Source organism: Mobula birostris, chromosome 12 (assembly GCF_030028105.1).
Source record: "Mobula birostris isolate sMobBir1 chromosome 12, sMobBir1.hap1, whole genome shotgun sequence".
NCBI lineage: Eukaryota > Metazoa > Chordata > Chondrichthyes > Myliobatiformes > Myliobatidae > Mobula > Mobula birostris.
The window spans coordinates 74845323-74855355 of record NC_092381.1 but is presented as its reverse complement, the minus strand read 5'-3'; the positions used below and the strand labels follow the sequence as shown (position 1 = coordinate 74855355).

At 40.0% G+C, this 10033-nt stretch overlaps 1 long non-coding RNA gene across 1 annotated transcript; it reads right to left on the bottom strand.

Moving 5' to 3' along the window:
- Positions 1-501: 501 nt before the first annotated feature.
- LOC140206360 (uncharacterized) lies at positions 502-9652 on the bottom strand. Its single transcript, XR_011888122.1, has 4 exons — positions 9558-9652; positions 8597-8711; positions 5307-5454; positions 502-586 (listed from the first exon to the last, which is right to left on the bottom strand). It is a non-coding gene; the product is annotated as an uncharacterized lncRNA (long non-coding RNA).
- Between the last annotated feature and the right edge of the window lie 381 nt (positions 9653-10033).

Sequence of the window (10033 nt, the reverse complement as noted above, 5' to 3'; positions counted from 1 at the left end):
AATCCAAGAACAGACTTGGGAACAACAGTCAAGCAAATGTTTAACCAAATGAGAAGGATCCCGTTAAACTGGAGTATGGAGGAAAGAAATTGAACGAAAATATTTCAAATACTGCAGAGAGGTTGGGGAGGATGATGAAAAGGGATAATAATCATAGGGAGGATGTCACTTATGAATTTGGTGTGACCCTACTCTATTACATAGAGTAGATGGCCACAATGCCATGCTTCCATGGTGCCAGCTGCAATTGGCCTATCTGAGCAATTATGTTGCCTTTACCTGCTAGAAATGGAGGCAGTACCAGGAATGGAAGAGTGCAAAGGGAAGGGCAACCGTGCAGGAGAAGGAATTATTGACCATGGTGAGAAAAGCCTACTTCCAATCCTCAAGAATTGTCCAGGTATCGTGTTCAGACCTCCAGCAGCCCATGTGAATCTAAGATGTTCTTAGTTGGTAATGTCACATATCACAGTGTGCAACTTACTACTACATGTGGGATGTTGCAGATGTTCTCTCTTCAAAGAGGGGAAGTTATGCTCCTTCCACGTAGAGCTAAAGGTGCTGTGGGCATGTGAGTATCCATGCACTACAGTAGAAATGAAGAAAGAGAAGCAGAATTCACCACACTGTCACAGACCTCATATCATCACCCTGTCATCGTTACATTTACAGAGTCCCCTTCCGAACAAGTAAAGAAAATCAAGCAGTTCAACAGAACCAATGGGTTTTAAAATTCACCGAATGCTATAACAATTCAGTTGAAGACTATTCACCCTTGTGCCTCCCCTTATGCCCATATCCCATACACTTTGCAAGGCCTGCACTGACACATCCCTTGGCTGGTGATTGGTTGCTCCCTCTCCATAAGGTATTCCAATAATTTGCTCAGCAACAGAACTGAACACTTGGTTTGAAATCTGCTGTACTCCAACCTCCTTTTTAAAGTAACATACAAAGTTACTGATTTCATCCCATTCAACATTTTGCATTCATTCACCTTAGTTACTGGCATCTACCCCCTCCTTTGTGACTACAGTCCCAGAATATTCATTGAAAATTCTATCTATCTATACCTTCTACCTCCACACACTGGTTGTCTTTTTGGTCACTAGGACACCCTGCCCTTTCTCTTTATGTAATTGTAAAACATTTTGATTTCCTTAATTTCACTCCTCAATTTTTTTTTTATTTTCGTTCTTTAATTTCCCTTTTAATTTTAATCCTACCTTTCCTACTGTCTTCCAGGCTTTCTTGTATTAATTTCTTGGTATTACATACAAACTTCTGCTTTTTTGCTCTATCCTTCTTTCTTTGCAACAACATCCAAAAGTTATAGTGAATAGAATATCAAACATAGAGCAGTACAGCACAGGAATAGGTCCTTCAGCCCACCATGTTGTGCCAAACCTATTAAATTAGTAATCAAATAACCAACTAAACTAATCCACAAACACGAGGAAATCTGCAGATGCCAGAATTTCAAGCAACACACATAAAAGTTGCTGGTGAACGCAGCAGGCCAGGCAGCATCTATTGGAAGAGGTACAGTCGACGTTTCGGGCCAAGACCCTTCGTCAGGACTAACTGAAAGAAGAGCTAGTAAGAGATTTGAAAGTGGGAGGGGGAGGGGGAGATCCAAAATGATAGGAGAAGACAGGACGGGGAGGGATGGAGCCATCCTCTCATCCTCTGGGTTTCCCCCCCTCCCCCTTTTCTTTCTCCCTAGGCCTCCTGTCCCATGATCCTCTCATATCCCTTTTGCCAATCAACTGTCCAGCTCTTGGCTCCATCCCTCCCCCTCCTGTCTTCTCCTATCATTTTGGATCTCCCCCTCCCTCTCCCACTTTCAAATCTCTGACTAGCTCTTCTTTCAGTTAGTCCTGACGAAGGGTCTCGGCCTGAAACGTTGACTGTACCTCTTCCAATAGATGCTGCCTGGCCTGCTGCATTCACCAGCAATTTTTATGTGTGTTGCTTAACTAAACTAATCCCTTCTGCATGCACAATGTCCATATCCTTCCATTTCTGTCACATTCCTGTGCCTATCTAAATGTCTCTTAAAATTCCGCAATGAACCTGCCTCTAACAGCACCCAAGGCAACCCATTCCAGGCACTCACCACTCTATGGGTAAAAAATTTGCCCTCACAATTCCTTTGTACTTGCCCCTCTCACCTTAAATACATGCCATCTAGTATTAGACATTTCAATCCTGGTAAGAAGATGCTGTCTCTCTACTGTATCTATGATCTCATAATCTTGTAAACTTCTATCAGATCTCCCCACCAGCCTTCGCTACTCCAGATAAAACAACTCAAGTTTGTCCAAGCTCTCATTATTGCACAAGCCCTCTAATCCAAGCTACATCCTGGTAAACCACTTTTGCATCCTGTCCAAAGCCTTAACATCCTTCCTATAATGGGGTGACCTATGTGCAAAACTCCAGGTGTAGCCTTACCAAAGTTTATAAAGTTGCAACACAACTTCCTGACTTTTGAACTCAGTGCCTCTAATAATAAAGGAAAGCATGTCATATGTTTTCTGAACTACCCTATGAACCTGTGTAGCCGCTTGCAGGGAGCTATGCATTTGGACCCTAAGATCTCTCTGCACAATGACACAGTTAAGGGTCTTGCCCCTAACAGTGTACTGTCTCTTTACATTTGACTTACAAGGTGCAAACCTTCACATTTGGCTGGGTTAAATTCCATCTACTGTTTTTCTGCCCATATCTGCAACTGATATATATCCTGCTGTGTTCTTTGCCAGACTTCTACACTACCACAACACCACCAATTTTCTTATCATCTGCAAACTTACTAACCCACCCATCTACATTTTCATCCAGGTCACTAATGTTCATCACAGCTGCAGAGGCTGCAGTACAGAACACCTGCAGAACACCACTATTACAGAATTCCAGCAAGAGAAGTCCTGTCAATCGTTACTTTCTGTCTTCAATGCACGAGTGCTGAATCCAAACAGCCAATTCACCATTGGTCCCATGAATCTTAATCTTCTGGATGAGCCTCCCATGAAGGACCTTATCAAGCACCTTACTAAAATCCATGTCGACTACATCCACAGCTCTACCTTCTTCAATCACCCTCATCACCTCATCAAAAAACTCAGTCAAGTTAGTAAGGCATGACTTGCTCTATACAGAGCCATGCTGGCTCTCCCTGGTTAGAAATTGTTTTCCAAATGCTCATAAATCCTATCCCTAAGAGTAATTTCCAGGATTATCTCTTGTTCCCTTCTTGAATCATGGAACAATGTTAGCTGCTCGCCAGTCCTCTGGGTCCTTGCCTGTGGCCAGAGAGGACACAATTGATCAAGGCCCCAGTAGTCTCATCTCTTGCCTCTCCCAATAATCTGGGGTATATCCTATCAGGGTCTGGCGACCAATCCACCTTTAGGCTCTAAGAGACCCAACATGCCCTAGCATATTATTATTATTATTATTATTATTGGCACTGATCTCCCTATCCTATTCTCCTTGGTAAACACTGATATAAAGTATTCATTAATGACCTCATCCAAATCCTCCACATCCAAGCAAATCTTTCCTCCTTTGTCCCTAAGTGGTTCTACTCTCACCGTAATTATCCTTTTGATCTTGAAGTATGTATAGAATGCCTTGATTGTCCCATGCATCCGAAATTATAAAAACTAAGATATATATATATATATATATAACCTTTGAGAGAGATAGTGGTCAAGGTTCAAAATATCCGAATATAGATAGATAGATTGATACTTTATTGATCCCAAAGGAAATCACAGTGTCACAGTAGCATTACAAGTGCACAGATATAAATACTAGAATGGAAGTAGAATGAATAAAAAATAAGTTACAGCAGGGAGTCATCACTTCCCTGGCTATCAGGTATTAGAAATTGTCAGACATGGGGAAATAGGATCTGAGCAAGTTGACTGAATGTGAAACATTTAGCGATCTGCATCTCAGGTCACTGACTATTAAACCAGCTCTTTCTGTTCTACATGGTCACCTAGCTCAAAAAGGGCCTTTTGCTTGGTGCTGTGGCCAGAGGCTGCAAATAATCTTCTTCCGGAACTTTGGAATCTGATTCATTTTTGTGCTTGAAGTTGTTGCTGTGGTTAAATAGGTCTACATGTGTGTGGACACTAGTGCAATGGTGAGAGCGTAGGAGCAATGATAGGTGTGAACTTGTAATAGTAGAGCTGTGTGCTGTCTTCACTGATTTTGAATGTACAAAACGGCCATTAAACATCTTGCCATAGTGGGATTATATCTCCTCACATTGACCACCCTGCCCATCTCCTCCCATTGTCACTTAAGGATCCCACCCATCCATCCAGTATCCTCTTTGACTTTCTACCATCAGGCAGGTGACTCCAATGCATAAACACAAGAACAGTCGGAATGGCAAACAGTTCCTTTCCTCAGGCCATCAGGCTTCTGAAATCCCTGCCGCATCGTCTTCAAAGTGTCACTGGTTAATCTGTTCTGTACTTTACAATATTTAATTTATGCACTTTAGTCTGTAATTTATGCATGATTCATTTGTAGATTTTATCCTTACTTTCATAAGTTATTGTGTGTAATGTGTACTATGTGTACTACTGCGCTTTACACCCTGGTTTGAAGAAACGTTGTCTGGTTTCTATATACATTATATGGTTATATACATGTATTGTATATAGTTAAATGGCAATAAACTTGACTTCACTTGACTTGAACAATGATTGAGGGAGGAAGGGAGTCTCCATACTCTCTTGAAAATTGACCTGTGCATTTTGATTTCTTCAACCAAATGTCAAGTTTGGCAATAGGATTTATGGGCCCCATTTCTTTTTCTATATATTGCTGTTCCCATTGCCAATGATTAGTGAGATGATATTTGGCTTTCAGAAGTGGTTGGATTCACTGGTCATGGTTACTTAGGAAGGTAAGAAAGAAGTGCAGGATTTTGCCACCAGGCCCCTTGAGTTCATTCCATCATTCATCCAGATCAGAACTGATCTCCCTTGGCACCATTTTCAGCTACCCCGCAGAGTGTTATACGGCCAGCTACATCATGGTCGACGCTCAGCTGGAGAGCCGAAGAAGTGCAATAAGGATCAGATGAAGAATGCTTTAAGGAAGTGCAAGACCAGACCCGAGGACCTGGAGGAGGTTGCTGTTGTCTGTACCACTTGGCGACACCTGTGTAGGGACGGGTTTCGTATTCTGGAGATGGAAAGAACAACCAGAAGACAGCAGAAAAGAGCCAGGAGAAATGCAGCCATATTTACCACCACCACTACATATACATGTCTCACCTGCAACAGAGCTTGTGGGTCCAGGATAGGACTGTATAGTCATCAAAGATCTCACTGTTAAAGGAGTGGACGTCGTCATCAGATTTCGATGGACAACCGAAGAAGAAGATCCCCATATCCCTTGTTTCTTTAAAATCCAGACATCAATCTATCAGCATGAAGTTAAAAAATGAGACTCCAGAGTCCTCCAAGATAGGTCATTCCAGATTCAACATTCTTGATTTTAACAAGAGGCAAGTACTCCTGAAATTGCTAGTGTTAACCACATAATAGGAAAGAAATTAATATGATTTGGAATTCCAAAGCACACACACTTTCTTACAAGATGCATGCACAAAAATAATTCAATGTCAAGCCCTTTTGTTTTCTTCAGAACTGAAATAGTTGATTAATTTATCTCGCATTATGAGGGGTTTAGATAGGGTAAATGCAAGTAGGCTTTTTCCACTGAGGTTGGGTGATACTGCAACTAGAGGTCATGGGTTAAGGGTGAAAGGTGAAATGTTTAAGGGGAACAAGAGAGGGAGGTTCTTCGTTCAGAAGTTAGTGAGTGTGTGGAATGAGCAGTCAGCAGAAGTGGTGGATCCAGGTTCAATTTCAACACAAGAGAAATTTGGATAGGTATATAGAGGGCTATGATCCAGATGCAGGTTGATAGGGCATGGATTAGATGGGCTGAAGTGCCTGCTTCTGTGGTGTAGTATTCTATGATTCTGTGACTTGCCTCTGCAATTACTCAGATCAAACAGAATGCTAAATAAACACAGGAAGGGTTCTACCTGTGAAGCCCAATTTGATAATATCAAAACCCATTGGGACACAATTCAACCCTTTTCTTATGCCTAGGATGAATATAAGATAACATGAGAGCCAGTTATTATTTGACATGTATTGACAGTAAAAACCTGGTGCTGTCAACATAGATTGCGGGGTTTTAAATGAAGTCAGATATGACTCAACCTAGCAACATATACTGACAATAAAAATGGCCAAATTGGACCTCCATAGAATAATGATTTTCTCAAAATCAATTCTACGAAGGGCATGTATGATTTGAAAAAGACCCCACAGGGTAGGTAACAGCTTTCTTATTCATGCTTTGTTCCTTATTCACACATCTTACATATTTAGTATGAGCTTAAAGCAGAGCTGGTAAGAGTCTCTTTTCAGGCCTCTCTATATTTAATTCCTTTAACTGATTGACATCAGTCTCATTTTTAGGTAGTTATTTTATTTGGCAGACAGCAGAACTCAGTTCCAGGAGGTGCAATTGCAGAAGAATATGTGCAATGAGCATGAAAATTATATTTTCCAATACAAAATGTGACAATGAAAACCACATCTTGACTTGACTGAAGATAAAGTAACAAAGACTATTGATTGGAAAAATAGGAAGCTGCTTTCTATGTTCAGACAAAACTTCTATTCTAAAGGTGGAATCTACACTAATGTCTATTGTGCAATTTTATTACCAAGCTCAATACAGAAAGGGTCAGAGGGTAAATTAATTCAGCCACATTTCAGAGCTAACTGGAAGCTTTGCTATTTACCCTCTGCATGGAAAAGAAAGTTGAGATGAATGAGGGGAAGATCTATGAAAAACTTGTAATATTTTTACCAGGTTTGACAGGCTGGATACAGGAAAGAATTTTCCCCTGTCTGACGAATCAAGAACTGAGAGCAACTGTCTCCAAACATGACCTAAAAATTAAAGATTAACTTTATTTGTCAATTGTACGTTGAAGCATCAAAGCATTCAGTGAGCACGTCATTTGGAAAATATTGACAATGTCTGTGAAGGTGTTGAACAGTTTATTTGTGTAAATAATTTTTATTGTGAATAAAGTTTATTTTGTTAAAAAAATACTTGCTTTGCTGGTGCTAATGGACAGGGAGCAAATAAGTATATTTAAATTGCCTGTGGGATTAAAACTGCATGTCATGACTTTATTTTCTCTGGTACTTCAAGCTATCCAAGGCATTAAACAGCAGGGAAACTTCCTCCCTTCTTTCCAAGTTGGCCGCAGTTACGATGCACATTAAGAGTGGGAGGCAATAGAAGGATAAAGACTCAAAAATAACCTTTCTACTTTCCCACCTGAGCCCTTCAGAAGAGGCTGTGCAACATCTTCACGCCTGTGCAGAGCACCTTCTGAACATCTGACATCAGACTATGCCAGGCCTGGTGGGGCTCTCTCCCCTAAGACAACAGATTTCCCATAGTCAACACTTAAACTCAAAAATCCAGACTGACAGTTTGCTGCAAAGTTGAGGGACAGTTTCATTGTCAGCAGTCCCGTCATTTGAATGAAATGTTAGATTGAGTCTAATCTGCTCACTCAGGTAGATGTGAAATGTCTCCAAGCATTATGTGGAAAAATGGTTTTTTCTATCAATCTCATTGTTACAATGTTGTTCTTTGTCAGAACCTGCTGTGTACAAATTGGCTGGCACCTTTCCTACATCACAACAATGAGGTCCATCACTGACTGTGAACTGTTTTAGGACATCGTGAAAGAGCCACAAATGATGCAGCAGATAGACAAGTATATTTTGCTGATAGCTGCAAAAGTAGATTTATTCCAAGGTTATGTAAATGGCACAACGTTTTACGGTACAGGCAACCTGAGTTCAATTCCCACCGCTGCCTGTGAAGAGATTGTATGTTCTCCCCTTGACGACGTGGGTTTCTTCTGGGTGCTCCAATTTCCTCAAACAGTCCTAAGACATACCGATGGTTAGGTTAATTGGCCATTGTAAATTGTCCCGTGATTAGGCTAGGATCAAATTGGGGGAATTGTTTGGCAGCACAGCTTGGAAGACTGAAGGGCCTATTCTGAGCTGTATCTCAATAAATAAATAAAAAAACGAGTAAAGCAGCCTCCATTCTGTACCTGGCTTCCATATGTCTTCAGGAACTTACAGTCAGGAACATTATTGTAAGTTTCTTCCATTATTGAACTTTTTCAGGTATTTCTCCAATGGAGGACAACTTACTGTGGTGTTAGAGTCACTTAACTGATACATCTCACACACTTCACTTACTATAACACCTAATGACTTAACAGTCACCATTTCAACCTGTGGAAAAGATTACCACAATGATACTGGATTTAGTACATAAGCTGCTACTTATTTTATCTTCAAAAGACTTTCATTAATTGAAGTGAGAGACAGTCTTTTTTTACTTCAGTCCCTTTTATCCATATCTCTGTTACTGGAGTTTACAAGCCTTCAACTGTTTTCTATTTATATATCAGTTATACAATAAGTGTTTCTGAAATACTCACTCATATGTGGCACTTTATTTCATCAGATTCAAAGCACATTCAGTGCAGATACCTGATCCTTCATGAATATACTTCTGGGTTCCACTGTGCACGATACACCCAAAGCCTAGTTAAACTGAAATAAAAGCTTCAAGTCAAACCAAACACATCATAATTGGGCACATGCAGTCCTTCCTAAAGTTGGCTGTCATGCTAAATAACATTACAGTTGATTTAAAATATATTTATTGTTGCTGTTAACTATTGCATAGAGAAGGTTGAGATGACAAGCTCAAATCACAGTACCAACAAACCTCATCTTCAGGAAAACTGTTGGGATTTTTGATACTTGACAGCTTTCATTACCAGCAAAGTTGTCAATTTCATCACAGTGTTCCCTAAAGCAGTTGGGAAGGAGAGACTGGGAAATGACTTCACACAGAAACAAAAATGTCCAGGTGCAGAGGGGGGAAATAGCTCCATCAAAAAGAATCAACATACCTCATGTCAAAACTCGTTTAAAACTGAGACTTGCTGAATGGGAAGTTAATAATATCATTATAAAAAAAAAGAATTAAACAGCAAACCTGTGATTTACACTAACTATGTGATGCCTGCCGTAACTCAGCAAGACCACTTTGCAGAAGTGTGACCCTGAGCATCAAGAAGAGCAGAAACATCCATGTCATGGGATCACCACCACATCCCAGTTATCCACTAATTCACACACTGTCCTGAATGTGAAATCATTGCTGTTTCTTTGTTGCTGGATCAATGTCCTCAAATTCCCCATTTAACGTAATTATTGAAACTCAAGGACTGAGGTTTCACCACCACCATCTCAAGGCAGGGAAGGATATTTCTTAAATGTTGCTCAGGTGGAAATTTAAAGAACATTTGAGGGTATATTTATGAGCGAAAGTGAGTTGTAGATCTTATAAAAAAAGTTTAACTGCATAAAAATGTCATAATCATCACTTACCATTACTTGAATTTGCAAGGCCAAAGTGATTTTAAGTGCATTGTGCTTATACAATGTGTATGAATCTGTACTATTATTTAACAGTATTGTTCTATTTGACTGAGTCTTCGCTAATGAAGCCCTGTTAGCTCAGCAATCATCCCAACTTTTATTGATAATGCCACGGATCATTGTGTTTCTAATAGAGCTGTCACTTTAGAAACATTTACCCAAGGGCTGCTATATTCTGGTTAAAAAATTACTTGTTGAGTCATGGATGACGTACATTTATTGATCTATAATTACACACAGAAAAGCAAACACCCATCTTTATTACAGATATATTGACTCAAAGTTATTAATTAATTCAACTTTGCAGCTTAGTGTTTGGTTGAAGAGCCAGGTTGGATGTTACTGGATTTTAGAATGAATGATTGAAACTTCATTTGGATAAATAATTTATGAAGAAAGATGCTGTGCCAACTAGGCATACATTC